Below are 8,020 nucleotides of genomic sequence, written 5' to 3'. Positions count from 1 at the left end.
AGATCTCTGACTTTTTAATTGTAAGTTTTAAAGGAAGTGCTTTTGCGGTTATTTTAAGTAAATATTGCGAAGTTAATGCCAATGCTGCGGCGGCTAATTTCTCCCATTGATTTTTTTCACGTTTCAAAACGCATGCATTGTATGAAAAAATGTAATAATTACCTTGAATCCTCGAACAAATCACCGCTGAGACAATTCTTCCTGTTTGTATGTGGTACACCTTTTATACTTTTTCAACCTAAATCCGGCGTTGGATTGCTGCATGTTTCGCTGCGACCGACTGTGAATAACTGAAGCGAATTGTGGGATCGCCCCCTACTTGAAGGTGTGGCGCAGTGAAGATGGACTCTGACCCGTCAATATAATTATGAAGTCTATGCACAGTTTTAATAACTTTACCCATTAAAATAAAATGGATCATTGTGACAGAACACCATCTAATAACAAGGGAAATAGCATCTTTGTCATTGCCACGGCAACCATGACTCACCTATTTTTCTGAGAATGGATGGATGGTTTGTATTTTCTTCATTGGCTGAAAAGAAAGAGGCACTTGCTGTCAGGGGAAATAGTGGACAGAAAATTATTCTAGGAAGGCTTTATTGACCACATTTGTAATGAGGAGGGAAAAAAACGACTTTAAAATGGATTTCCTCAATAGGACACTTGCATCAATGCTCTATGTGGTTACATTACATGAAGCACCAGGCAGGCCACTGGCCAAACTCTGAATATTCATGTCTTTGGCAATTATCTCAATTCAATTCAGGTCAATTTTGTTGTTCAATTAAATATGCATATATACACTCTAAAAAAAAATGACCAATGGCTACACAAAAAAATTGTGGCAACAAAGTGACACTTAATATAATCAAATAGATTTTAAGTGCTCCAATTTAGATTAAAATGTATTGAATGCATTAACTTAATTTAAACCCAAAAAAATAAGTATATGTTAATAAAAGCAACAGCTGAAATGTGTTGGATGTAGTAACAGACAACAAATGATGAGTTATGTCACTAAATTTTTTTTAGTATATCCTACTCAATTTCACAAGGAAAGCTGATTTACATTAACTAAATATCTGGAGGAAACTGATTCACATTTACTGATAATCTAGTGAAATTGAGTTATCTTTGTTAAAGGTTGGGTGAAATTGATTTACATTTACTAAATACTGTATATGCATGAAATTGATTTGGATGAATTAAATATAAGTTATATCAACTCATATTCATTCACATTGTTGCTTAATTCAACACATTTACACTTTGGTTATTTTTTTGTACCTAAAATATTTTTTTTAATTTTAAATTATAATTTGTTTATGACAGGATTTTAATCTACTCAATAATATTGAGTGTTTCTTTGTTGCCATATTTTTTCTGGGTCTTGTTCACCCAATATCCTGACCAAAATTAACTCATTCACTCCCAGCCATTTTCACCGGCGCAAGGCCCTTGGATCCCGGCCGTTTTACTGGATTTTGACTGATTTTGCAAGGCCCAGAAAATTCTGTTCTATATGACCATGGAACCCACCAAAAGAAAGATTAGACTCTCTTCTTTCAGCAGAAAAAAGTTAATTCATATCTTTTTCCATTCTTTAGAAATCAGCATTAGAAAATAGCTTAGTTTGAGCAATTTTCCAATTTCTGATGAAAAAACGGAGACATTGAGCTTTTTGTGAACGCATACATATCAAATATAACTTTTTTAACACAGCTATTTTTTGCTTTAGTTACATCCCAAACATCTGAATAATGTTTTCCTTTTACAAAATAAGATAAACAACAAGATAAATTGAGCTTTTGATAGCAAAGTAACAATTTATTTACACATAACTAACTGAAAGATGACGCTGATCTGACCGCGACAGCTTGTTAAACTTATCCCTCATTGTTGCCTGTCTCATTAAGATGATTTTTTTTGAGTCCCTGCGGGCTCTGCTCGTAAGCAGCACAGACTCAAAGGCATCGTCCGCTGCACTAGTGGTCCCTGTCGTTCTGCTCCGTCGTCCAGCGCCTGGCATCCCGGTGTAGGCGCACTATCCTATTCCCCTCACCTGCGCTTGTCAGTGACGTTCCTTATTCTCGCTATATGATTATACAACTTTAACTTTGGTTAATAATACGCTCTGTGTGTGGTATCATCCATCGCTTTTCCTTTTTAAATGGGCACTTTTAAGCGAACGCAAGAAGTAACAACGGGAACATTTTTAAACAGGCATTTCACGGGAGAGCATTTCGACTCTTCGGCCAATTATATAGTGAGAGCGAGTGGATAGTGAGGGGAAGAGGATAGTGAACCTACACCGGGCGTCCTACCGGTTGTGCTGCTTGGTCGTCCACCCCCTGGCATCCATTCGGTCCTCCTTCGCCGGCGCCCCAGCCGTGCGGCTTGCCCGTTCGTTGCCATTGAATCAGGTTGCGGGTCTTACCAAATGCGCTGCTGCCCTCCAGTGGCCAGTTTTATTGCTATAAATGGATTTTCAGCTTTTTGCTTTGGAGCTAAATTGAATCAGAACCCAGAGATGTCACTGAAACAATTACAAATAGAACGTATTTATACGTTTTTGGTAGTAAATGAGTTAAGTAAACTGCAGCATCAAGAAACATCAACATATTTCAGTGCATAAAACAGCAGCTGAAAAACATTTATTTGTGCAAGATGTGTCAAGATGTAAAGCCATGTAACAGGCCACATTACGACATAGGACAACACCAAGAGACAGCGCTCTTTATAGAACACAATACAGATGTAATAACATTGGCAACCACCACTTACAGTCGTGGTTGCCCTAACTCCCATATTGCAATTCGGCAGAACATATGAGAATCGCTACAATATTTTCACACCAGGTAAATTGTAAATGATCCAAACAGTTCACTACAAATCAAAACAATTTAATCACACGATCAAGGGCTGAACAGAGTTACAGTAGAAAGTATCGGAATCGGCAAAAAAAATATCGGACATGCCTTTTTTTAATATATATATATATTTTTTAATTAAATCGTTTTCTAATTGTATTTAACGTTAAAGACAAAATGTCTTTAGTTTTGGTTTAAAGTAGGGCTATCAAATTTATCGCGTCAACGGCGGTAATTAATTTTTTAAAAATTAATCATGTTAAAATATTTAATGCAATTAATGCATGTGCTGCACGACCCACTCACGCATTGCTGCGTTCAATCTATAATGGCACCGTTTTACCTATATATAGAGCTAAAAGGCAGCGTAAAATGAGTAGATAGAATTTTGTCAGTCTTTGGAGCCTTTTTTTAATTGACTAAAGCCTTAAAATCCCTCTCTCAACAATTAGAAATATCGTGGGAAGCAATGTTGGGAAGAAAGGGAGTGGTTGATCTTTTCCTTAACACCCTATGTTACTTCCCAGTGCAGAGAAGATATATCAATTGGTGCCACTACGCACAGTCATGGTTGCACTTCCCATCATGCATTTGGGCAGAACAGTTAAATGGCTACAGTATCATTTACTGAAAGCTCAACAAATACACTAGATGGCAATATTTAGTCACAATATACAAAGTCTTACTATCCGTGGATCCTTCTCACAGAAAGAATGTTAATAATGTAATTGCCATCTTGAGGATTTATTGTCATAATAAACAAATACAGTACTTATGTACTGTATGTTGAATGTATATATTCGTCCGAGTTTTATTCATTTTTTTCTCAATGCATTGCCAAAATGTATATGATTGGGAAAAATTATCGGGAGTGATTGGAATTGAATCGGGAGCAAAAAAAAAAAGCAATCGGATCGGGAAATATTGGGATCGGCAGATACTCAAACTTAAACGATCGGGATCGGATCGGGAGCAAAAAAACATGATCGGAACAACCTTAGTAGTAAAATACTGTATATGTCGCAAAACACCAGCTGTTGTGCTCAAAACACATACAGTGAAAATGCGACAAGAATTCTGCTTTTAACACGCTACTTGAGTAAAAATGTTACGTAAGACTTTGGGGGGGGGGGTGTTAGGACACAAAAATTTAATAAAAAAGATTAGCTTGTACTCTACATCCAGTCATATTGAGACTACTTTTTCAATCATTGCAATGCTTTTAGTCGAATCAAAGATAACGCAGACTGACTTCAGTCACTAACACTGAAACTTAATTTTGACTGAAAGTGCAGTAAAGTTGCCATGTTTAGTAATTTGCAGTAACAAAAAGCAATGTTTAACTGCTACAGACACCTGAGTTGTTTAACTAAGAACAATTAAACAGGTCTTACCTTTAAGCAAACGGTAGTCTGTGAAATGTGTGGCAGACTTGTTGTCGTGTCATGAAAAATGCCTTGGGCGGGAAAATAAGACCTTCCAAATTCCAATGAGTAAAATTTATCAATTTTCTGCAGTTTTGACTTTCTTGATAAACATACCGTAAGTAAATTCTACTCACTGGTTTTCAGATGATTTTATACACACACACAAAAAAAACCTAATCAAAATGCAGTTGATAAATTATTAAAATTTGGTGAATTCAGCTCAGTGTGATTGTAAATTGCACACAGTCGTTTTTATTAAGTATAGTCTACTCTTATTTATTTTGCAAATATTACCAAACCCTGATCACAGTTTTTACAGTGTACTGTCACAGACTCAGCCCATCCCATTTCAAATGGATTGCAGTTCCATCGCCGTCAATGGCAGACAATTTACTGTGGATTTTCCTGGTTTTCATATAACGACTATTGTACTCTATTCAATGGATGAAAGCAGGACAAATAGGATATCGCCCATCTTCCGCTTTGTGCCTAGCAGAGAGAACAGCTACGTTGGACTTACTAGCCTACTGAATATAATAGATCGTATCTTATCAAGTAAGATGTCAGCTCGACGTCTTCACACTCAATAATCTCGTTGTATCCCAGAAAGCTGCTTTGATACTAACACATACTTACATGTGTGCCAAGTCAGGGAAAACACTCCGGGCTGTGTAATTCCCAGGCCAAACCCACAGCAGATGACATAGCACATTATAATGAGTGTTTATGGCCTTGGGAGAGAGTGTGCGCGGATGTGTGTGTCTGTTAATCCGTGTAGCCAGGTGGCAGCGTCCTCCCTCTGTTGTGGTTACTATAAATTGAAGACTGTGGTGATAAAGTGGCATCAACCAGCGTGATCATCTCCTTAAGATCCCAAGCTGAGTCAAAAATGTCTGCCAGGCCGAGCTGTCATGTCACTGCGGGATGGGAAATTGGCCTAGACAGTGATTTGGAGTGTGCTTGGAGATGAAGTAGATTGGTGTGTGTGCGCAGAGAAGAGGTCAAGTAGGAGGACTATAAAAGCTCCGTCTCCTTTACTGGAACATGCACTTAATGTCGATGAAGATTTGAGATCTGCCGCAGTGCTTCCTAAAATGATTAAAATGAGCAAATATGTGAGGTAAAACCACGGGTCTCCACTCGCACACATCTCATTCATACCTCCCGCATGAATATTTATCGTGACGCGTTCCGAAATCCGGACAGAACGTCGCCATATTTTTCCAAACTGACGGCCCGGCATACATATTTAGTACATTATGTAACTAATGCGAGCGAGACATAAAAGCCGCATAGTGAAACCGAAGTACTCGTATGTTTTCCCTGTCTTTTGGCTTTTTACAATTCAAATTGTCGCTTTTATCAGCTGGGATAGAGGAGGTAAACACGTCAAAAAGATGAAAAACTTTGGTTTTGTTTACCCCTCCACCAATGCGGTTGGCCAAAGGAAGTTTGTCGTAACAGCGAGTTGAGCTGTCGTTGGAAATGCTTTAAATGGATTGAACGCATATCAAGCTTATAGAGTCTTATCTAGTATCGTGTTTCTGACGTGACGCAACGCTCGGGCTGATTACACTGTACGCTTGAGCCGTGTGAGTGTTATTATATTTGCACATTGTATGTGACAAAGGATTACTGTGAGCCTAGACTCCACCGGCATATCTCTCGCAGACACCACGGCTTTCTGCGTAAAACCTCTTTGCCACTGCGTTTCAATGCAATGGGAAAAATGGCGACTGAGGAGAAAAGGATGAAAAAAGTCACTAATGTTTGTTAAGCTTATTTTATATTGTGTTGGTGCTCAGTTTTCCGACAAGTTAGTGGGATGTTGAGCAAAAAAATAGGTATTTAGTCGAAAAATGAACATTTAGTCGCTAGTTTATAAATTGTATGAAATGACGTTTTTTGAAATAGCAAAAGCATGCCTGTGTTAGTTGTTTTTTTGTTTTTGTTTGCTTCCGTTAGAAGATAATTGTGTTCATGTTCTTATAACAAAAAAGTCCAAGTCTAACCCACATACCGTATTTTTCGGATTATAACTTGCAGGTTTTTTTAATAGTTTAGACGGTGAAGCGAACAGTATCTTTTCTCGTATTTACTGTTTGACTGTTTGTATTACTCTAACTCACTTGATATAACCAATCAGGGAATAGTATCTTTTCTTTATATCATTGATAAAGAAAAACAAGTAGAATATATTTGATATTATAAACTGGACTTGAAGTGATTAGAATTTGCAGCACCAAGACAACAGACAAATCAGGGCAGAAGAGAGACAGGACGTCTTCTGACCACGGAAGCCCAGCGCGAGTCATGCAGCTGACTGAGCAAGATTGACGCTGACAAGCAGATGATAGGCAAGACATCTACAAGCCCACGTTTGCACCACCAAATACTGCGATATGCTTTTCTGGACAGTCCAGAACAAATGGCTGGACATCTTGTCTTGCCACAAGAAACATCTGATTCGGAAGACCCCGCGACCGAGAAGTGAACACTCAGCACTCACGTGGCGTTGAGGATGGCAAAACCCTCAACTCTAGTTGCCCTGACATCAGTAACGCCCGAATTCTCCTGTCCAAAGGACAGTAATCCTGAAAAACACCCAAACACGCCCTTCTTCCGGACCACAGCCTACCTCACCAGAGCCTTTAAAAGACTGAATGTTTAACTAATCGTTGTCATTTTTCTCAGTAATCTTTTGTTGACTTGTGATATGGTGACCCTGGAACCAGTTTGCCTCCTCGCCTGGGTTTCTCTGTACTGTATGATTGCTCTCGACTTGGAATAAATTGTCAACTTGTGTTTCGAAGCCTTTTCCCAGCTTTTAATATGGAGTCAGTACAAGGGATTAAGACTAAACTGAACGCGCGGAGTTTGGCCTTTTGGCAGGGTTGTCGGATTTCCGCCGGCCCGGGTCATTGGAATTGTGCTAGCGCGGTTCCGGCGGTTCGGCTGGTGTGATTCTGGCAATCTGGCTAGAAGGTCAGATTCTTTCAGCCGGGGTTGCGACTTACGTATGTGTGAAATTATTAACACATTATTGTATCATTTCACGTGTTATTTTCACACTAAACCAAGGATGAAGATTTCTTTGGATTTAGTGGTTAGGAGTGAGACTGATGGTTTGGTAAATTTGCTAGCATGTTCTTTATGCTATAACAGCGGTTATTAACCTGGGTTCGATTGAACCCCAGGGGTTCGGTGAGTAAGTCTAAGGGATTCGGTGAAGATAAAAAAAAACGTAGAGCCCTGTTTTTTACGCTGATTGAATATAGGCAAAGTGGCTTTTTTAGAACAGGTTTTGGACAGGTTTGCTCCCAATTTATAGGCTCAATCCATTTCTTCTAGTCCTTGATCTGATAGAACTGGTTTGCTCAGTGGAAGGTTGATTCGCAGTCGGTATGAGGGAATACAACAGACTAATGGGCAGCGTGGTCTCAAATTTTGACCTGTTTATAAAACATGATGTCAAAATGAGAAGAATTTTGAACGGGAATTTGCTAAATTATTAGCTTACATACGTCAGTTTTGAATGAATTTTGAAAAAAAAAAAAAAAATTGCTTTATTATCTAATTCCGAAGAGTTCGCTGAACTCATGTGAAACTTGTGGGGTTCGGTACCTTTAGCAAGGTTAAGCACCACAGTGCTATAGTTATCTGACTAAATCTTAATAGCTACTGTATGTTATGCTAACATACTGGGCACGTTCTCAGTTC

The sequence above is a fragment of the Corythoichthys intestinalis genome, chromosome 21, assembly GCF_030265065.1.
Source record: "Corythoichthys intestinalis isolate RoL2023-P3 chromosome 21, ASM3026506v1, whole genome shotgun sequence".
Taxonomy (NCBI): domain Eukaryota; kingdom Metazoa; phylum Chordata; class Actinopteri; order Syngnathiformes; family Syngnathidae; genus Corythoichthys; species Corythoichthys intestinalis.
Note: the sequence above shows the minus strand (reverse complement) of the source record.